The sequence below is a fragment of the Anomaloglossus baeobatrachus genome, chromosome 1 (assembly GCF_048569485.1).
Source record: "Anomaloglossus baeobatrachus isolate aAnoBae1 chromosome 1, aAnoBae1.hap1, whole genome shotgun sequence".
NCBI classification, from domain to species: Eukaryota; Metazoa; Chordata; class Amphibia; order Anura; family Aromobatidae; genus Anomaloglossus; species Anomaloglossus baeobatrachus.
In genome coordinates, this window is record NC_134353.1 from 22,405,991 (window position 1) to 22,428,871 (window position 22,881).

Below are 22,881 nucleotides of genomic sequence, written 5' to 3' on the forward strand. Positions count from 1 at the left end.
TCCATGGTCTTCTGTCTTCTTTCTCCTTCAGCCCATGCAGCTCTGCTCTATCAGCAGCACTGCATGGAAGAAAGGACGCTGCTGCTCCCCATGCAGGCTTTTCACTCCGTGAGTGATCAGTGCTGCTGGCTGTTAGTGGTAACGTCACCGCTGACAGACGCGTTACCATAGCAACGGTGCTCCGATCACGTGATTCTCGGTGCCGCTGTGTGTTGTTAGCGGTTATGTCACTGGTAACAGGCGCATTGCTATGGCAACGGTGATCTCCGTTATTGACTGGCTGTGTCAGCCGGTCAATAACGGAACGGGGAAGCAGAACGGGGTGTTGAGCGTGTGCCAGAGTATGTCGCCGGTACATGGCGATACAGAAACGTGCACCGTGTACCGGAGAGATGTAATGACAGGCCCTAGCATGACGTCAAAGCCATGTGACCAGTCTGTAGCCAATGAGATAATAAACACGTGACTGGTCACATGCTATTTTGACATCACGATAGGTCCTGTCATCTCTGCTGGTTACCGGGAGGACACAGCGATTATCCGATGGAAAAGCTGAAAGAGACAGATTGCAGGACGCGTCGCGGGGACAGGTAAGTGTTATGGCAATGTTTATTAACTGTATGTGTGCATTTATAATGTGTTTTTATGTGTTTGTGATTGCCTCCCATTGTTTTCAATGGGGTTCGAGAGGTTCGTCGATTGGCTCGTCGAACGGTTCGTCGAACGGGGCACCGTTCGACGAACCAAACCGAACGCGAACTCCAGGGGGGTGGCTCATCTTTAGTCGTCAGTTGTTTTGGAAGCGGAAACAGCTGCTGGTGTTGAGCTCTCTCAGACATCGAAATCACCACCTTTGGATGAAGACAACATTATATCTACGCCTGCACCTTCCTCACAGATTGGCTGGACTACCTGCAGTTAATAATAGTGAGCAGAAATGGAGAGGTGGTGTAGAATTCAGAGATGGTGTGGCTTTCTTGTCAGCAGAGAAACGTCACTGTCTATCCCAGATAATGATACTATGCCCCAGTGAATTGCCTGTACTTTTTGCCGTTAAAATTGCGTAGCAGAAATGGAGAGGTGGTGTAGAATGTAGAGGTGATGTAGCTTTCTTGGCAGCTAAGGTACGTCACTGACTCACAGACACTCATACTATGCCCCAAAGAAATGCCAGCACTTTTTGAAGTTAAAATTGCGTAGCAGAAATGGAGAGGTGGTGTATAATGCGGAGATGGTGTTGCTTTCTTGACAGGTGAGGTACGTCACTGACTATCACAGACACTCATACTATGCCCCAAAGAATTGCCTGCACTTTTTGCTGTTACAATGGCGTAGCAGAAATGGAGAGGTGGTGTAGAATGCAGAGGTGGTGTAGCTTTCTTGTCAGCAGAGGAATGTCACTCACTATCCCAGACAATGATATTATGCCCCAAAGAATTGCCTGCACTTTTTGCAGTTAAATTTGCGCAGCTGAAATGGAGAGGTGGTGTAGAATGCAGAGGTGGTGTAGCTTTCTTAGCAGCTAAGGATTAGAGTTGAGCGCGGTTCGTGGTTCGTGGTTCTCCAGTTCGCGGCTCGAGTGATTTTGGGGGCTGTTCTAGATCGAACTAAAACTTGAGCTTTTTGGTAAAAGCTCGATAGTTCTAGTTGCGTTCAAGAACGGTTCTAGCAGCAAAAAGCCAAGTTAATTACTAGCTAGCTTTCTGCTGTAATAGTTTAAATCACCTTGTGACTCCCACTATTATGAAATTTCAGCGTATAGTGTGCGGGAACAGCGCGTTCAGATCACTGCTGCTGGGATAATGGCGATCGCCATTTTTATTTTTTCTGTTCTTCCTTCCCTCCCTAAGCGTGCGTGTAGTGGGGCGGGCCAGCATGTCAGCCAATCCCAGACACACACACAGCTAAGTGGACTTTTAGCCAGAGAAGCAACGGCATGTGTGATAGGATGTCCATGTCACATGTCCTTGCATTATAAAAACGGACATTTTGTTCCAGCACATCATTATCTGCCTTCTGCGTCTGGGTGTCAGTCACCACTGGCGCAGCTCCTGTCTCCGATACTGCTGTGTACGCTCTCCACACAGCGCTATACAGAATAGGGATAGAAATTTCTTTCAGCCCTTGTAAGGGCTAATAACAGCAGGCTTAGAGCCATAGGTGACAGTCAGGTCCGTGGAAAGAGTTTTTAACAGCTACAGATAAGAGCGTCTGTGTAGCTAAGGTCAGAGAGTTCCTTGCTGCATTTCACCATTATGAGGGAGAGAAAGGGAGGCTTCCTTTCCTGTACACTGAGCCACAACCCTGCCACTGTACCCTCCTGCCCTTTGCACACTCAAACCCATTGTTACTAAGCCATTATACTAGCAAACACTAAGGAAACTTAGTGGCATCCTAAAAGTGGCTGTTGGACTTCATTAGTGTCCCACTGGTGCAAAGCTATTTGCAGCACCTCTGAATTGCACCCTCCTGCTCATTTTTACTAAGCTATTATACTAGCAAACACTGAGGCAACTTAGTGGCATCCTAAAAGTGGCTGTTGGACTTCATTAGTGTCCCACTGGTGCAAAGCTATTTGCAGCACCTCTGCATTGCACACTCAAGCTCATTTTTACTAAGCTATTATACTAGCAAACACTGTGGAAATTTAGTGGCATCCTAAAAGTGGCTGTTAGACTTCATTAGCGTCCCACTGGTGCAAAGCTATTTGCAGCACCTCTGCATTGCACACTCAAACTCATTTTTACTAAGCTATTATACTAGCAAACACTGCGGAAACTTAGTGGCATCCTAAGGGTAGGCACGCACTTTGCTTTTTTCCTGCTTTTTCAACTGCAGCATTTAATGCCAAAATGGATGTGTTCTGCTTTTCAAGCATAGTCTATGGGAATTTAGTTTTCTAAACCGCACTATGCAGTTCAAACTGCAGCCTTTTTGTTGCAGAACTTTGGTCAAAAACTCAGCTTTGCAGTGCAAAACCCAAATGGCAAAAACAATTGACATGTCAGTTGTTTTTGCCATTTGGGTTTTCCACTGCAAAGCTGAGTTTTTGCCCAAATTTCTGCCACAAAAAGGCACCTTTTTGAACTGCATAGTTCGGTCAAGAAAACCAAATTCCCATAGACTATGCTTGAAAAGCAGAACACATCCATTTTGGCATTAAACGCTGCAGTTGAAAAAGCAGGAAAAAAGCAAAGTGCGTTCCTACCCTAAAAGTGGCTGTTGGACTTCATTAGTGTCCCACTAGTGCAAAGCTATTTGCAGCACCTCTGCATTGCACACTCAAACTCATTTTTACTAAGCTATTATACTAGCAAACTGTGCTGCCCTTTTCATGGCCATAGTTTCATTGTTCGGGATAGTTATTGTTGTTTATTCTGCTGTCAATAAAGGTAGACCACCGATGCAATCTACACCATGTTACGGTTGCTGTGGCTCTGGAGACTATGTCCGGATTTCTTGCTACTGCACATGTGCAAGCGCTGGAGACTAAGTCCTATCTTGGAGCCATTGGACATGTGCGGGTGACATCATCGCTGACACGAGGTCACATGTCTCTGACACCTTCTAAGCTGATTGGTCGCTGGTCATGTGCTTGTGACGCTTTGCTCGGTGATAGGCCAGCGTGAACACTAGAGGAACGGACCTAGGTAGGTGCCATTTCACACTCACTGCTTGTGTCTCTGTGATCATTAACAGAGACAATTCCACACACCCTCCATGTAAGGGAGGAATTGCTTTATTTTCTAATTATATTCCTCTGTGAGTTTAACAGAGGTATTGCACTCTGCACTTGTGCTTTTATTTTTTACAGTGGCACACTTATATACCCCTTATCCTCTGCCATAGTCTGCAGCAGAGTCTTTGCACGGTGGACCCTGACTGTCTGATATTCCTTTAGGTTTTATTATCAGACAGCCCCCCATAACATTAGGACTGAGCCAAGGGTCTGCCAGTTATGGCAGAATATCAGCAGTTACACCGTTACATACAAGTACTTGAGTCGCGGCTCAAGAGTATAGAGGATAAACCTCAGACCATGGCGACATCTGCACATGATCCTCGACTTGCTCTGCCAAACAGATATTCTGGCGATGCCAGATCATGTCGTGGTTTCATTAGTCAGTGTCAGATACACCTAGAGGTCAACTCTTCTCGCTTCTCTACGGAGAGGTCCAGAGTAGGCTTTATCATCTCCTTACTTCAGGACAAAGCCTTAAAATGGGTGACTCCCTTATGGGAGCGCTCTGATGTGGTTACTCTGAGACATCAAGACTTTCTTGATGCTCTTAAAGCGGTATTCATGGGTCCGCAGGTTACCCATGATGCGGCCCTGAGACTCTTAGATCTATCTCAGGGTTCGTTATACACTAGTTCTTATGCCATTGCTTTTAGAACTCTGGTGGCAGAACTAGATTGGCCAGAGAAGGTGTTGATTCCAATCTTCTGGAGAGGGTTGGCAGGCTATGTCAAGGATGCCCTTGCTACTCGTTAGGTCTCTGCTTCTCTGGAGGACTTGATCACAGTAGCAACGAGGATCGACGTACGCCATAGGGAATGTAGACTCGAGGTCTCTTCCTCACGCCCTAAGCATCGGGCTATTCCAGTTGTTGAGGGTCCACTACCATCTTCCTCAGCATCTGAAACATCTCCGACTCCTATGGAGTTAGGTCATACGTCCTTCAGACTACGCAAGTCTGGTCCTCCTATATGTTACGTATGTCGTCAGGCTGGGCACTATGCCAACAAGTGTTCTAGTCGTCAGGGAAACTCCCAGGCCTAGTAACCATTAGAGTGGGGTTACTATAGACGTCTTCTGCACCCTCTAAGTCTAGTATCCCAGGTCAGCTCTCATTCTCTGAGAATACATGGCCTATTATGGCTTTTGTGGATTCCAGAGCTGACGGGACTTTTGTGTCCTCAGGATTTGTAAAGAGACACAATATTCCCTCTATCATGTTAGAGGCGCCTATTCCTGTTCGTGTTGTTAATGGGACTATGTTGTCTGACTCCATTACATTGAGGACAGTTCCCTTGCGCCTTTCCCTGCCTCAGGGTCACATAGAGGAGATTTCTTTTCTTGTTTCACCTGATGGTATAGACGACGTCCTTTTGGGTCTCCCATGGCTTCGGACTCATGCTCCTCACATTGACTGGGAGTCTGACAGCATTATTAGTTGGGGTTCGAAATGTCAGTCCCGATGTCTTCCCTTACCACCTAAGGTCGTTGCGGTTGCATCAACTGATCTCTCTCCCATACCTACACCCTATTTGGATTTCGCTGACGTGTTCTCCAAACAGGGTGCTGAGGTTCTTCCACCCCATAGGCCGTATGACTGTGCCATAGACCTTATCCCAGGTTCGGTTCCACCTAAGGGCAGGGTTTACCCCCTGTCGATACCTGAGTCGGAGGCCATGTCGACCTATATAAGACAGAGTTTAGAGAAGGGGTTCATTCGTAAGTCTGTCTCTCCCGCGGGAGCTGGGTTTTTCTTTGTTTGGAAGAAAGAGGGTGATTTGCGTCTCTGCATAGATTACTGGGGTCTCAACGCAATCACAATAAAGAACAAATACCCATTACCTTTAATTTCGGAGCTCGTTGACAGACTGAGGGGAGCTCAGGTTTTTACGAAGTTGGATCTGCGGGGTGCGTATAACTTGGTACGAATTCGAGAGGGTGACGAATGGAAGACCGCTTTTAACACCCGAGACGGTCACTATGAATACCTCGTCATGCCTTTTGGTTTATGTAATGCACCCGCAGTATTTCAGGACTTCGTAGATGATGTGTTCAGGGATTTACTGTTATCCTCCGTCGTGGTGTATCTGGACGACATCCTGATTTTTTCTCCTGATCTGGAGACTCATTGTCAGGATGTCGTTCGTGTCCTTTCCCGTTTAAGGGAGCACTCATTGTTTGCTAAACTCGAAAAGTGTGTATTCGAGCAGTCATCCTTGCCTTTTTTGGGTTACATTATCTCGCAAGAGGGTCTGGCTATGGATCCTGCGAAGCTCTCTGCTGTCCTGGAATAATCCGAACCTCATTCCTTGAAGGTGGTGCAACGCTTCTTAGGATTCATAAATTATTACAGGCAGATCATACCCCATTTCTCTACTTTGGTGGCCCCTTTGGTGGCCTTGACTAAGAAAGGTGCTAATCCAAAAGTCTGGTCTACTGAGACATCTCAGGCTTTTGAGGCAGTAAAAAGATACTTTTCAACTGCTCCCGTTCTTCAAAGACCCAATGAGAATAAGCCCTTCCTCTTGGAGGTTGATGCCTCTTCAGTGGGTGCTGGTGCGGTCTTGTATCAAAAGAACAGTGCAGGTAGAAAAAGGCCGTGTTTCTTCTTTGCTAAAACCTTTTCACCGGCAGAGAGAAACTATACCATTGGGGATACGGAACTGCTCGCCCTGAGATTAGCCTTGGAGGAGTGGCGTCACTTGCTGGAAGGAGCGAAACATCCTTTCCAGGTCTATACAGACCATAAGAATCTGACGTACTTACAAACCGCTCAGCGTCTGAATCCTTGGTCTGAATCCGCTGGTCCTTGTTTTTCTCCCGCTTTCACTTCTCCATCAACTATCTGTCTGGGAGTAAGAATAACAAGGCAGACGCCCTGTCTCGCTCTATGGTTTCTACCCAGGAAGAGATTGACGAACCTCGTCTTATCCTTCCCTCCAGGGTTTTTCATACGCTCTCCCCTGTGACATTAGACCAAATCCCACCGGGCAAGACGTTTGTTCCGCCGGATCGACAGAATGATATACTGTCGTGGGCCCACACCTCAAAGGTGGGTGGGCATTTTGGTATTAGACGGACACGAGAGTTACTCGAGAGGTGGTATTGGTGGCCACACTTAGCCAGCCACGTCAAGAGATAGGTCGGTTCCTGCTACTTGTGTGCTCGCAACCGTCTGTTACGGCAGAGACTGGCTGGGCTCTTGCATCCTTTACCAGTGCTAGATAGACCATGGGAGGTGGTAGGCATGGACTTTGTGGGTGATCTTCCGTGTTCACAGGGACATAGATTTGTGTGGGTCATTATGGACCATTTCTCCCGGATGGTTCATCTCGTACCGTTATTGAGAATCCCATCTTCCAGGGTACTAGCCAAACTATTCCTCAAGCATGTCTTTAGGCTTCACGGGATGCCAGATCGTATAATTTATGATAGAGGCCCGCAATTTGCTTCCCGTTTCTGGCGAGATCTTTGCAGCCTTCTGCAAATTGAGCTGAATCTCTCTTTGGCATACCATCCGGAGACCAATGGTTTGGTTGAGCGTACCAATCAATCCATGATTATATACCTTCGACACTTTGTTGCTGAGAACCACGATAACTGGTCCTCCCTTCTACCTTGGGCAGAATTTGCCCTTAACAATTCGCTGGCTGAGGCCACTGGGCAGACACCGTTCGTAGTCAATAATGGGCAACACCCTAGGGTACCGGTACCGTTTCCCGCTGCTGCACCTCCTCCTCTTGTGGCCGACTGGGCAACTAATGCCAGAGAGGTTTGGGATCGGACTCAAGAGTCGATCCAAGCAGCTAAGGACCGTATGAAGACGGTGTCCGATCGGTTTCGTCGCCCGGCTCCTGTCTTTTCTCCAGGGGACTTTGTGTGGCTCTCTGCAAAACACGTGAAACTTAGAGTGAGCTCTGTCAAATTTGCTCCTCGCTTCATGGGTCCTTATGAGTAGAGTTGAGCGCGGTTCGAGGTTCGAGGTTCTCCAGTTCTAGGCTCGAGTGATTTTGGGGGCTGTTCGAGATCGAACTAGAACTCGAGCTTTTTGCAAAAGCTCGATAGTTCTAGATACGTGAGAGAATTGTTCTAGCAGCAAAAAGCAGGGCTTTTTACAGCTACAGTGTGCAGGAGCCATCGCTGGCAGCCTGCCAGAAGCTGGTAACCAAGATAAACATCGGGTATCCAACCAAACCGCTTTGGTTAGTAACCCGATGTTTATCCTAGTTACGTGCAGGAAACCCCCACTTCCCTGCTCAGCTCGCTCCGCCCCCTCCTGCCCGCGGCATGTATTGTACACACACACACACACACACACACACACATGGTCCCGCTCGGCTTACCTGCAGTGATGAAGTCCCACCATCCCGACCTCAGCGCTGTCACTGTCCTCCATGGCCGCCACTTGTCACATCACCTTCTCTCGCTTCCGACCCGAGACTGACTAGCGGTGACGTCACGGGCCTCTCGCGATACTTGGTGTGAAGGCGCCGGTCATTGAACTCAGTGACAGGGGCTGTCAGTGTGCTGGAGATCAGCGCAGGTAATGTACCTCGCTGACAGCAGCACTTGTCATGCCCTGCAGTGACCTGGGCTGACCCATTGATGTTAGCTCAGGTCACTGCACTGCTCTCCCAGCCAATGGGGAACATCCTGCTCTTCATTGACTGGGACAGTGTGGATCGTCATGGCAACCCCTTGGATTACACCAGACCTTGATTTGTTTTTCATTCTAATAAATTGGTTAAAGAGGGAATGTTTTGGGGAGTGTTTTTTCAAATAAAAATGTGTTTGTCGTCTATTTTTTTTTATTACTGACTGGGTTGGTGATGTCGGGTATCTGATAGACGCCTGACCTCACCAACCCCAGGGCTTGATGCCAGGTGACATTACACATCTGGTATTAACCTCATATATTACCCCGTTTGCCACCGCACCAGGGCGCGGGATGAGCTGGGGCGAAGCACCAGGATTGGCGCATCTAATGGATGCGCCACTTCTGGGGCGGCTGCGGCCTGCTATTTTTAGGCTGGGGAGAGTCCAATAACCATGGACCTCCCTAGTCTGAGAATATCAGGCCCCAGCTGTCTGCTTTACCTTGGCTGGTGATCCAATTTTGGGGGACCCCTACGTGTTTTTTTTTTTAATTATTTATTTAATTTAAAATAACAGCGTGGGGTGCCCTCAGTTTTGGACTACCAGCCAAGGTGAGGCTGTCAGCTGTGGTCTGCAGGCTGCAGCTGTCTGCTTTACAGTAGCTGGCTACAAAACTAGGGGGAACCCTACGTCACTTTTTTTTTTCATTTTTTTGGCTAAATACAAAGCTAAGCACCCCTTAGTGCCGCATGAAAGGCACCAAAGGGTGCTCCACTTTTTCTCCACTTTTTCTCCATTTTTTCTCCACTTTTTCTCCACTTTTTCTCCACTTTTTCTCCATTTTTTTCTCCACTTTTTCTCCACTTTTTCTCCACTTTTTCTCCATTTTTTTCTCCACTTTTTCTCCATTTTTTTCTCCACTTTTTCTCCACTTTTTCTCCATTTTTTTCTCCACTTTTTCTCCACTTTTTCTCCACTTTTTCTCCACTTTTTCTCCATTTTTTTCTCCACTTTTTCTCCACTTTTTCTCCACTTTTTCTCCACTTTTTCTCCATTTTTTTCTCCATTTTTTTCTCCATTTTTTCTCCACTTTTTCTCCACTTTTTCTCCATTTTTTTCTCCACTTATTCTCCACTTATTCTCCATTTTTTCTCCACTTTTTCTCCACTTTTTCCTCCACTTTTTCTCCACTTTTTCTCCACTTTTTCTCCACTTTTTCTCCATTTTTTTCTCCATTTTTTCTCCACTTATTCTCCACTTATTCTCCACTTATTCTCCACTTTTTCCTCCATTTTTTCTCCACTTATTCTCCACTTATTCTCCACTTATTCTCCACTTTTTCTCCACTTTTTCTCCGTTCTTTTTCTATGGTCGGTCTACCCATTAGCTCTGCCATGCATACTGTAGCTCTACACCTACTGCACATGTTACTTTATGATTGACATCTCTTTCGTACCAGAGCTGTCTAAGCCTACTCTGACCCCATATTTGTCATTACTATATTGTCCTTGTACTGTATTATGACATTTGTATCATGTGTTTCATTTCTTGCTGTGTTGCAATTTTTTTGCTGCATCCCAATTGTACCTCTACATTGTTCGAGTTTATGTTATTGTTCTCTCACTCTTATGTGATACTGATTATTGTCATTTTTCATGATTACATGCAGATAAGTCCAATCTGACGAAGGCTCAGGCCGAAACGTCATTTGTAACTTGTTTTGGACAAAAACATATATGCTTATGAAAAATTTTTTTTTCTTAATACGGACCAATAAAGAGTGATTTTGCATTAATATCCGTTGTGACTTACTGACTTAGTCTGGGAGATTTAGAGTGCCGAGGTTATTCACTAATTTTATCTATTATTACCTCTGAGCACCTATATACCAGTGAGCAGAGCTTCCTCTACAGTAGTTCTCCTGATTAGGCATACCCTTACCTCATGAGCAGGGCATTGCAGCTTTGGTAGCAACCATTACGACATGGACTCTGCTGCTGTGGACCCGGGGAGAGTGAGTGCAGATTCATTGCACCCACACTCCTCACATGAAGGGTCCGCACTCCTAGAAAATGGGGGATACGTTCCCTGAGTGTCTCCCCCCCCCATATTCTAGACGGTCCAGAGTCGTCGTGGGACCCCTTTATTTTTTTTCTTACAATAAATTGGTGAAAGAGGAAATGATTTGGGGACTGTTTTTTCAAATAAATTTCTTTTGTCGATTTTTTGTTTTTGTTAGTACTGACAGTTTATGATGTTGGGTATCTAATAGACGCCATGACATCACAAACTGCTGGGCTTGATCTCAGGTGACTTTACAGCTAGTATCAACCTGATTTTTTACCCTGTTTGCCACTGCACCAGGGCACGGGATGAGCTGGGGTGAAGCGCCAGGATTGGCGCATCTAGTGGATGCGCCACGTCTGGGGTGCCTGCGGCCTGCTATTTTTAGGCTGTGAAGGCCCAATAACTATGGACCTTCCCACCCTGAGAATACCAGACCCCAGCTGTCCGCTTTACCTTGGCTGGTGATCCAATTTGGGGGGGACCCTACTTTTATTGTGTAATTATTAATATTTATAAAATAATTATAAAAAAGAGCCTGAGGGGACCTCCACATTGGATCCCCAACCACGGTAAAGCTGCCAGCTGTGGTTTTCAGGCTACAGCCGTCTGCTTTACCCTAGCTGGCTATCAAAAATGGGGGGACCCAACGTCATTTTTTTTTTTAACTATTTTTTAAATAGAAAAAATTAATGGGCTTCCCTGTATTTTGATTGCCAACCAAGGTAACGGCAGGCAGATGGGGGTGGCAACCCATAGCTGTCTGCTTTATCTGCGCTGAGAATCAAAAATACCGCGGAGCGCTACGTCATTTTTTTAAAGATTTATTTTTACAGCACTGTGATGTCCAGCAATCAAAATACAGGGAAGCCCATTTTATTTTTAGTTATTTAAATAAATAATTAAAAAAAATAGATATGGGCTCCCGCTGCATTTTTTGTATTGCTAGCTAAGGGTAATCCAAGCAGCTACTGGCTGCTAACCCCCACTGCTTGGTGTTACCTTCACTGGCAATGGAAAATCCAGGGAAGCATTTTTTATTTTTTTTGCCAAAAAACTACAAAAAAAGGACGTGAGCTTCGCCATATTTTTGTATGCTAGCCAGGTATAGCAGGCAGGTGCTGGAAGAGTTGGATACAGCGCCAGAAGATGGCGCTTCTATGAAAATGCCATTTTCTGAGGCGGCTGCAGACTGCAATTCGCAGCAGTGGGGCCCAGAAAGCTCAGGCCAACCTGTGCTGCGGATTCCAATCCCCAACTGCCTAGTTGTACCTGGCTGGACACAAAAATAGGGCGAAGCCTACGTCATTTGTTTTCTAATTATTTCATGAAATTCATGAAATAATAAAAAAAGGGCTTCCCTTTATTTTTGGTTCCCAGCCGGGTACAAATAGGCAACTTGGGGTTGGGGGCAGCCGTACCTGCCTGCTGTACGTGGCTAGCATACAAAAATATGGCGAAGCCCACATAATTTTTTCAGGGGGCAAAAAACTTCTGCATACAGTCCTGGATGGAGTATGCTGAGCCTTGTAGTTCTGAAGCTGCTGTCTGTCTGTATGGAGAAGAGCAGACAGTAGCTGCAGAACTACAAGACTCAGCATACTTCCATCCAGGACTGTATGCAGATTTTTTTTGCCCACCAAAAAAATGACGTGGGCTTCGCCATATTTTTGTATGCTAGCCAGGTACAGCAGGCAGCCACGGGCTGCCTCCAACCCCCAGTTGCCTATTTGTACCCGGCTGGGAACCAAAAATATAGGGAAGCCCGTTTTTTTTTAATTATTTCACTTATTTCATGAAATAATTAAAAAACAAATGACGTGGGCTTCGCCCCATTTTTGTGTCCAGCCGGGTACAACTAGGCAGCTGGGGATTGGAATCCGCAGCACTGGTTAGCCCGAGGTTTCTGGGCGCCTCTGCTGCGGATTTCAGTCCGCAGCCGTCCCAGAAAATGGCGCTCTCATAGAAGCGCCATCATCTGGCGCTGTATCCAACTCTTCCAACAGCCCTGGAGCCGGGTGGCTTGTTGGGTAATCATGAGTTAATACTGGCTTTGTTTTACTAGCCAGTATTAAGCCAGAGATTCTTAATGTCAGGCACATTTGACCCGGCCATTAAGAATCTCCAATAAAGGGTTAAAAAAAAACACCACACAGAGAAAAAATACTTTAATAGAAATAAATACACAGACACATTAGAGACTCCATCTTTATTACCCCCTGTCAGCCCTCCACGATCCTGCTCTTCTGTCTTCTTTCTTTCTAGTGTAGTAGTAGTGACGATTGTAGTGAGGATGAGGTTCCCCAGCTCATCACTTGATGAGCTGGGGAACCTCATCCTCAGTACAATCCTCACTAGTGTAGCAGTAGCGAGGATGAGGTTCACCAGCTCATCACTTGGGGCTGGGGAACCTCATCCTCACTACAATCCTCACTACAATCGGGAAGCAGCGTGCACCCTTCACTCCGTGAGAGATCAGTGCTGGCTGTCAGCGGTAACAGCGGTAACGCTGACAGACGCGTTACCATAGCAACGGTGCTCTCGGAGCTGCGGTTAGCGGTGACGTCACCGCTAACTGCGTTGCTATGGCAACGGTGATCTCCGTTAATGACCGGCTGTGTCAGCCGGTCCCTAACGGAATGGGGAGTCAACCGTGTGCTAGAGCATGTCGCCGGTACACGGCGATACACATATGTGCACCGTGTACCGGAGAGATGCACTCGCAGGTCCTACATGACGCGTCATAGTCATGTGACCAGTCTGTAGCCAATGCGATAATAGCCACGTGACTGGTCACATGGCTACTTTGACGTCACGATAGGTCCTGCATCTCTGCTGGCAGTGCTGGTCACCGGGAGGATTCAGCGATCATCGGATGGAATAGCGGCAGGAGACAGAGTGCAGAAGGGATCGCGGGGACCGGTAAGTGTTATGGCAATGTTTATTATTTGTTTGTGTACATTTATCATGCATTTTTATGTGTTTGTGATTGCCTCCCATTATAGCCTATTGGTTCGAGTTCGGTTCGTCGAACGTTCGACGAACCGAACTCGAACGAGACCCCCGTTCGGCGAACCGACCTCGAGCCGAACCGCGACCGGTTCGCTCATCTCTACTTATGAGGTTCTTCGACAGGTAAATCCTGTAGTCTACCAATTGAAGCTACCCGTCCATCTTAGGATCCATGACAAATTCCATGTTTCACTGCTAAAACCGGCAATTTTACCTCACGCTCATGAAGTGCACTCTCCTGCCTCTGATTCCTCTCGCTCTAGCTATGAGGTACGAGCCATAGTTGGTTCTAAGATGGTTAGAGAGCGCAGGTTCTTCTTGATAGATTGGGAGGGCTATGGCCCGGAACATCGCTCTTTGGAGCCTGAGGAGGCTGTCCATGCTCCCGACTTAGTTTCCGATTACCTGCGTCGCTGGGAGGGGGGCCCTAGAGGGGGAGGTACTGTTACGGTTGCTGTGGCTCTGGAGACTATGTCCAGATTTCTTGCTACTGCCCATGTGCAAGCGCTGGAGACTAAGTCCTATCTTGGAGCCATTGCACATGTGCAGGTGACATCATCACTGACACGAGGTCACATGTCTCTGACACCTTCTAAGCTGATTGGCCGCTGGTCATGTGCTTGTGACACGTGGTCACATGTCTCTGACACGTTCTTTGCCGATTGGTCGCTGGTCATGTGCTTGTGACGCTTTGCTCGGTGATAGGCCAGCGTGACGTCATTGCTGTCATTCTGGCAGCGGATTGGCTCTGGTGTCCTCCATCTTGGATGAGGCACAGAGTCTATATAAGTCCCTGACGCACGCCGCCCGGCGCTCGGTCCTCTTGGTTCATGCATGAGCGTAGACGCCCTGTGCACGTCCCTCTAGGCATCTCTCTGTCTATGTTAGGTGAGCGCTACCGGCAGGGTAGCGTTCTTATACCTTACAGCTTCGGCTGCAGTCCGTATCCTGACCTCTTAGTGGAGCGGACATAGGCAGGTGCCTGAGGCACATGGCCCGGCTGGGCCTTGTGATTCTACTCGTAGGTGGACGTTGCCGCTAGGGTAATGTTCCTTATACTGCGTCTGGCAGTTGTTCGTATCCTCGCACACTAGGGGAGCGAACAGAGGTAGGAGCTTTGTGCGGCGTATGCTGCTGTTCGTCTCTTTTGCACCACTAGAAGAGCGGACCTAGGCAGGTGCCATATCTAGTGGTTCGTGTCCTCGCACACTAGTGGAGCGAACGCAGGTAGGAGCTTTGTGCGGCTTACGCTGCTGTCCGTCTCTTTTGCACCACTAGAAGAGTGGACCTAGGCAGGTGCCATATCTAGTGGTTCGTGTCCTCGCACACTAGTGGAACGAACGCAGGTAGGAGCTTTGTGCGGCTTATGCTGCTGTCCGTCTCCTGGCACCACTAGAGGAATGGACCTAGGTAGGTGCCATTTCACACTCACTGATTTTGTCTCTGTGATCATTAACAGAGACAATTCCACACACCCTCCAAGTAAGGGAGGAATTGCTTTGTTTTCTAATTATATTCCTCTGTGAGTTTAACAGAGGTATTGCACTCTGCACTTGTGCTATTATTATTTACAGTGGCACACTTATATACCCCTTATCCTCTGCCATAGTCTGCAGCAGAGTCTTTGCACGGTGGACCCTCACTGTCTGATATTCCTTTAGGTTTTATTATCAGACAGCCCCCCGTAACACACCACGTCTCAATTTTTACTACCACATTTTAAGTGGACAATCTTGTCGCTAGCAAAATGAGTGGCAAAATGACAGATGCTGGTGGAAAGGGGAACAGGCGTGTTGGAAAAGGAAAAAAAGGTTGTGTCCGTGGGGAAGGTGGCAAAGCTCCATTAACATCTGCTGAAGATAGGCCGTCTTCCAGCAAAAGTAAGATGTCTACTACTTTCCGTGGACAATAAGATGTGCTCCCTTTTTTACGAACACGAACAACTGGAACAAAGGTAGATGTTGCCCAAAAAAAGAAAATGCTTGAATGGATCTCAAGTGGTCCAACAAGTGCCATCTACTCCACCTCAACTACCGCATCCAAAAAACACCAGTCCTCTGAGTTGTCATCCCAATCAAACTTGCTTTTTCCCAGCTCCCAAGTCTCCATCCGCCCTTCACAGTATGGTGGAACAGAGATGGCTGAGTCTGCAGACTTGTTCAGTCACACTATCTATAGCCTGGGAATCAGAGGTCTCCTCCCAAGCTACAGTGAGTACAGACCAGGAAATGGTCTGCAGTGATGCCCAGAAACTTTGTGACTCAGATTCAGGCCGTGATGACCAAGTTTCTGAGCATAATGTTGACCCTTATTCAAAAACTGAAACACCTGTTGTATAGACAATGAGGTACATACTGATGACGATGAGACGCAGATACCAGATTAAGATGACAACTTAAATATTCGTTCAGGGCAGGAAGAGGCTCGGTCTGATGGGGAGGGGAGTGCAAACACAACGCTTGATGAGGAACTTCTAGATCCCACCTACTCTCAACCCACAGTCAGGCACTCGAGGAGGTCAACAGAGGCGGTGGAGGAGGATGCTACTGACGACGAAGTTACTTTGCGCCTTCCTGGACAGAGGTGGAGTACTAGTAGCACATCTACAGCTGCATCCTCAGCCACCACTCTGCCTCAGACCACTAGTCGGGGTGGCTCAGCAGGTCGCATGCCCTCTAAGCCTTGCCTAGCCTGGTCCTTTTTTGACATAGCAAAAGATAGCCCAAATTATGTGATATGTAAAATTTGTCCTGAATCTGTTAGTAGAGGGCAAAACCTGAGCAGTTTGACAACTTCTTCCATGAATCGTCACATGAATAAATATCATATGTCCCAGTTGGAATCTCACCGTGCTGCAATGCGGCTTAGCGGAGCGTACCATCCACCGCCTGCCCCTTCCAGTGCATCCGCGCGCTCTTCATCTTCTAGGACTGTGGGGACAGCTGTCACACCTGGTTTTCCACGCACAACTTCCACCACTGTAACCGCAACAGGCAGTTTGCTTGGTAGGTCGTCTGTTGGTTTGGAAGGGAAACAAGTGCAAGTGTACAGCTCTCTCAGACATCGATAGCACCAACGTTGGATGAAGGCAACATCATGTCTACGCCTGCACTTTCCTCACAAACCTACATTTTTCCAGGGACACCCTACTCAACACCGTCTACACACAGCAGCCAGATCTCTGTCCCTCAGATGTGGACAAATAAAAAGCCATTTCCTGGGACCCATGACAAAGCTAAGAGGTTGACATTATCCCTCTGTAAGCTCTTGGCTACCGAAATGCTGCCTTTCCGCCTGGTGGACACACAGGATTTTCGAGACCTTATGTCTGTCACTATGCCCCAGTACCAGATGCCCAGTCGCCACTACTTCTCTAAGAAAGGTGTGCATGCGCTACACCAGCATATCGCACACAACATCACCGCTTCCTTGAGAAACTCTGTGTGTGAACGGGTGCATTTCACCACAGATACTTGGACCAGTAAGCATGGACAGGGATGTTACATGTCGCTGACTGGGCACTGGGTAACTATGGTGATAGATGGTGAAGAGTCTGCTGCACAAGTCTTGCCGTCCCCACGACTTGTGTGTCAATCCTCTGTCTGTCCAAGTTCCTCCACTGCTTCTGCCTCCTCAACCTCGTCTGAGTCCTCCACCTCCACCCCAAGCCTGCCTGGTCAGGCCACCAGCGTTGTAACTGTGCAGAAGGAATCACACACCCCTCATTATTATGCTGGCAGCAGAGCACAACAGCATCAGGCGGTCTTTGTCTTGAAATGTCTTGGAACTAAGAGTCACACAGCGGCTGAGTTGTGGGCAGATCTGGAAACTGAGTTTGGTAAATGGTTGTCTCCACTCAACCTGCAGCCTGGTAAGGCCGTGTGCAACAATGCTGCAAACCTGGGTGCGGCCCTTCACCTGGGCAAGGTGACACACATGCCTTGTATGGCTCACGTGTTGAACCTTGTTGTCCAGCAATTTTTAACACACTATCCCGGCCTAGATGGCCTTCTGAACAGGACACGAAAACTGTCTGCTCACTTCCGACGTTCAACCGCCGCAGCTGAGCGACTTCCATCGCTCCAGAAGTTTTTTGGCCTGCCGGTTCATCGCCTGAAATGTGATGTGCCGACACACTGGAATTCGACACTCCACATATTACAGAGACTGTGGCAGCACCAACGAGCCCTGGTGCAATACGTCATGACGTATAGCCTGGGACAACGAGATGCATAGGTGGGGCAGATCACCCTGATGGAGTGGTCTCAGATCAAGGACCTATGCACCCTTCTGCACAGTTTCGACATGGCGACGAATATGTTTAGCGCTGACAATGCCATTATCAGCATGTCAATTCCAGTCATTTACATGCTGGAGCACACGCTAAACACTATTCGGACTCAGGGGGTGGGACAACAGGAAGGGGAGGAACTACAGGAGGATTCATATGCGCAAGAGACAACAACTTCACCAAGGTCCAGACGTTCATCATCACCAAGGCGGCAGGCATGGGACCATGGGGGACAGGGATCAACAAGGGCGCATGGTAGCAGGCGAAATGTTGAGGAAGGTGCAGGAGAACATGAAGAAATGGAGGATGAATTGTCCATGGACATGGAAGACTCAGCGGATGAGGGAGACCTTGGTCAAATTTCAGTTGAAAGAGGTTGGGGGGAGATGTCTGAGGAAGAAAGAACGGTTAGCACCTCTATGCCACAAACACAGCGTGGACTTGGTCCGCATGGCTGCGCAAGACACATGAGCGCCTTCTTGCTGCACTACCTCCAACATGACCCTCGTATTGTCAAAATTAGAAGTGATGATGACTACTGGCTTGCCACACTATTAGATCCCCGATACAAGTCCAAATTGTGTGACATAATTACAGCCATAGAAATGGACGCACGTATGCAGGAGTATCAGCAAAAGCTGTTACTCGATCTTAGCTCGGCTTTTCCACCAAACAACCGTGGTGCACGGAGTGAATCTCCCAGTTGTAACTTGACAAACATGAGACGGTCTCGTCATCTTCAACAGTCTACCCATACCAGCAGCACCGTATCTGGTGCTGGTAACAGCAATTTTATTGAATCTTTTCATAATTTTTTTAGACCATCCTTTGCAAGGCCACAAGAGACAACAAGTCTGACACATAGTCAACGGCTGGAGAGGATGATACAGGAGTATCTCCAAATGAACATCGATGCCATGACTTTGCAAATGGATTCTTGCTCATTTTGGGCTTTAAATCTTGAAAAATGGCCCGAGCTCTCCACTTACGCCTTGGAGATCTTGTCGTGCCCAGCTGCCAGCATTGTCTCTGAACGTGTCTTCAGTGCTGCTGGGTGTGTGCTGATAGATAAGCGCACACGTCTGTCCAGTGACAATGTGGACAGACTAACGTTGATCAAAATAAACAAGTCATGGATCCACAAGGAATTTACTACCCCTGTGTCATCCTGGGGAGAGTAAATGCTTGTGGATTTGGAATGTGCTTGATGAAAATCTACCTGTGAAGTGTACAACTGGGGCACAAGTTCTGCCACTGAAGAGGTGTCTGTGTGGCCCAATTTTTTGAAAAAAAGGGAGACTCTGCTTGGAGTAACCCTTGCTTGCTGTGTTTTTTAAAAGGAGCCAAGATGAACAAGTCATGGATCAGCAAAGACTTTGCTACCTACCCCGGTGTCATCCTGGGGACAGTTAAGGATGGCGTATTTTTGAATGTGCTTGATGCAAATCTACCTGTAAAGTATACAACTGGGGCACAAGTGCTGCCATTGAAGGGGTGTCTGTGTGTCCCAATTTTTGGAAAAAAGGGAGACTCCACTTGGAGTAACCCTATGCTTGCAGTGTTTCTAAAAATGATCCAAGATGAACAGATCTGGGATCAGCAAAGACTTTGCTACCTACCCCAGTGTCATCCTGGGGACGGTTAAGGATGGCGTATTTTTGAATGTGCTTGATGCAAATCTACCTGTGAAGTGTACAATTGGGGCACAAGTTCTGCCACTGAATGGGTGTCTGTGTGGCCCAATTTTTGGAAAAAAGGGAGACTCCGCTTGAAGTCACCTTGCGGTGTTTTAGATGATTTTAGAAGGGTATGCCATGCCTATATCTGTGTTTCGTCCTCTTTTTCCTCGTAACGCTATTTTGTTTTCACATGAGAATTTGTTCTTGTCACTATCCCATGTGTTTTTGTTGTGTTGTGAGTTGTTTGTCACCTTTTGGACACCTTTGAGGGTGTTTTGTAGGTGTTTTTATGTGTTTGTGACTGCCTCCCATTGTTTCCCGTAGGGTTCGAGTGGTTTTCCGAACTGGTTCGCCGAACCGAGCGCGAACCAGACCTCGGTTCGGCGAACTGAGCTCGAGCCGAACCGTGGCCGGTTCGCTCATCTCTACTAAGGATGTCACTATCACAGAAACTCATACTATGTTCCAAAGAAGTGCCTGCACTTTTTGAAGTTAAAATTGCATTGCACAAATGAAGAGGTGGTGTAGAATGCAGAGATTGTGTAGCTTTTTTTGTCAGCAGAGGAACAACACTGAATATCCCTGACAATGATACTATGCCCCAAAGGATTGCCTGTACTTTTTTCAGTTAAAATTGTGTAGCAGAAATGGAGAGGTGGTGTAGAATGCAGAGGTGGTGTAGATTTTTCAACAGAGGAAGGTTACTGACTATCCCAGACAATGATACAATGCCTCAAAGAATTGCCTGCACTTTTTGCAGTTAAAATTGTGTAGCAGAAATTTAGAGGAGGTGTAAAATGGAGAGGTGGTGTAGCTTTCTTGTCAGAAGAGGAACGTCACTGACTATCCCAGACAATGATACTATGCCCCAAAGAATTGCCTGCATTTTTTGCAGTTAAAATAGCGTAGCAGAAATGGAGAGGTGGTGTAGAATGCAGAGGTGGTGTAGTTTCTTGGCATCTAAGGTACATCCCTGACTATCACAGACATAGATACTATGCCCCAAAGAATTGCTTGCACTTTTTGCAGTTAAAATTCTGTATCAGAAATGGAGAGATGGTATAGCTCTCTTGTCAGCAGAGGAATGTCGCTGACTATCCCAGGCAACGATACTTTGCCCCAAATAATTGCCTGTACTTTTTGCAGTTAAAATTGTGCAGCAGAAATGGAGAGGTGGTGTAGAATGCAGAGGTGGTGTAGAATGTAGAGGTGGTGTAAAATGCAGAGGTGGTGTAGCTTTCTTGTCAGCAGAGGACGTCACTGACTATCCCAGACAATGAAACCAATCCGCAAAGAATTGCCTGTGCTTTTTGCAGTTAAAATTGCGTAGCTGAAATGCAGAGGTGGTGTAGCTTTCTTGGAAGCTAAGGACGTCAATGACTAGCAGACACTCATACTATGCCCCAAAGAACTGCCTTCACTTTTTGAAGTTAAAATTGCATAGCAGAAATGCATATGTGGCACCCTGGACAAGCCAGGGGCCACAGAGAACAACACCCACAACACCCCACACTCCCAGCAGGCACACCGAAGTCAGACACAAAACCCTTGTTGCCTTCCTCCAGGGGCTGATGATCACACCAGGGGGTGGGCCAGGCGGTTGGTCCCGCCCACCGAGGAGTTCACAGTCCTGGAGGTGGGAAAACAGACGGTCTAGTTTTGACAGTGACAGTGGAAGGATGAAAGTGTAGTAGCAGAGCAACTGACTGACAGCGTCCGGGTGTGTGGCCCGGGCGAGACAGCAAGGTTGACAGACGGTGGTGACCGTCTGTAGGAGTGGCCGATTGGAGTCTACCGTAAGGACCGTGGACGGGTGGTGGCCCGGTGGTACCGGACCGGTACACAAAGAGAAGCCAGCACCATCTGGCAGGGGCTTTTCGGACTCCGGCAAGGCTTGGAGTCGCCGTGAATTTGCCGAATCCGTTAGTGAAGGGGACCTCCTGGGTTTCCAAACAGTCAAGTCCCGACAGAAGGCAACAGTCCAACCAACAGAGGGAGACACCGCCACCGCCAAGGCAACCGTTTCTCAGGGCCAGCGCCTGCGGGCAAAAGGGGCTCCTCCGGCCCATATCCAAGCCGGGGAGCGGGTTACCGGTGGGAACTCATTGGAACCGCACAAGCAACTTAGGTGCAGGGAAAGGCAGTTACCACCAACCTGCTGGGAGACAACAACACTGCAGCCGCCTGTGGGACCCATCCATCCAGCCGAGTGTTTTACCGAGAACTGTGTCTTCATCATTGGGCTGAGTGAGTACCACTGTGCCATGCGGCACAGCGCTGCCCCCGCGGCCCTGCACCTCACCAGGCCCCGCAACCCGCCTGCCATTCATCACTACCCTATCACCGGGCCCCGGGACAACCAACCCCCTACCCACGGAGGGGAGAACTAACAACCAAGCTGCTCCCTGTCACCGCTCCCGGGATCCCCGTCCAGAGCAGCGGTGGTGTCACCAAAATCACCACAACCGTGGGTGGCGTCACGGACAATATCCCTAAACCAAACCACCCCCTTTCACTCACGGGCGAGGAGCGCCGCTCGAGTCCCCGGGATCCGGCCCATCGCTCGAGCCACCGAGCAGCAGCAGCCGGACCCGAGCAGTGGGAGAGCGCAGCGTCCCCTCCTCCGCCCGCGACACAGCCAAATCCTAAAGATTCAAAAAAGTTCAATTTGTATAAATTCAGTTTTCTCAGTTTGCTTTTCAGTTGAGTGAAATTCTTGCTTGAAATTTGCTGGAGTTTGTAGCTGCACAAGTTGTATGTTATGTTTGTATAATGCGGTTGGTAGTGTCTTGATCTACGTCACTGTGCTGGACTGGACTACAACACTATTGGACCTGTTGCACGCTCATTTGCTGGGATTCTGCATCAAACATGGGTAGATATGAACTGTGGGTGCAGTGAACTGACCAGAAAAATAGTTTCATCCTATTATGTGATACTGTGCTTCTGAGCTGTGTATCTAATGTGTGATACTGTAGGTTGATCTGTGTATCTAATCCATCGTGTGTGGTACAGTCTTGCTGAACACTGTATTTAAAGGAAACTTATTTTGAGAAAAAATTGTATTGAACTTGCAGCATAACCGTGGGTGGCGACACGGACAATATCCCTAAACCAAACCACCCCCTTTCACTCACGGGCGAGGAGCGCCGCTCGAGTCCCCGAGATCCGGCCCATCGCTCGAGCCACCGAGCAGCAGCAGCAGCCGGACTCGAGCAGTGGGAGAGCGCAGCGTCCCCTCCTCCGCCCGCGACAACTTGGCGTCACGAACAGGATCCTACCGCTCTGCCATTTGGTAGAGGTGCGTCTTGTTACCGCCGGAGGTGTCCGGCCGGAAAATTTGAAAAGCCGCCATCTTGGGCGCGTAGAGTTCCCGCTCGAGCGTCTCCTCGAGTAGTGGAGGCGCGAAGGCCTAAACCCCACCCCAATAGAGGAGGAGCCGGAAAGAGACTAAGGGGGACGAAATGGCGGCTAGTCGCATGTAGCCGCGGCTATAAAAG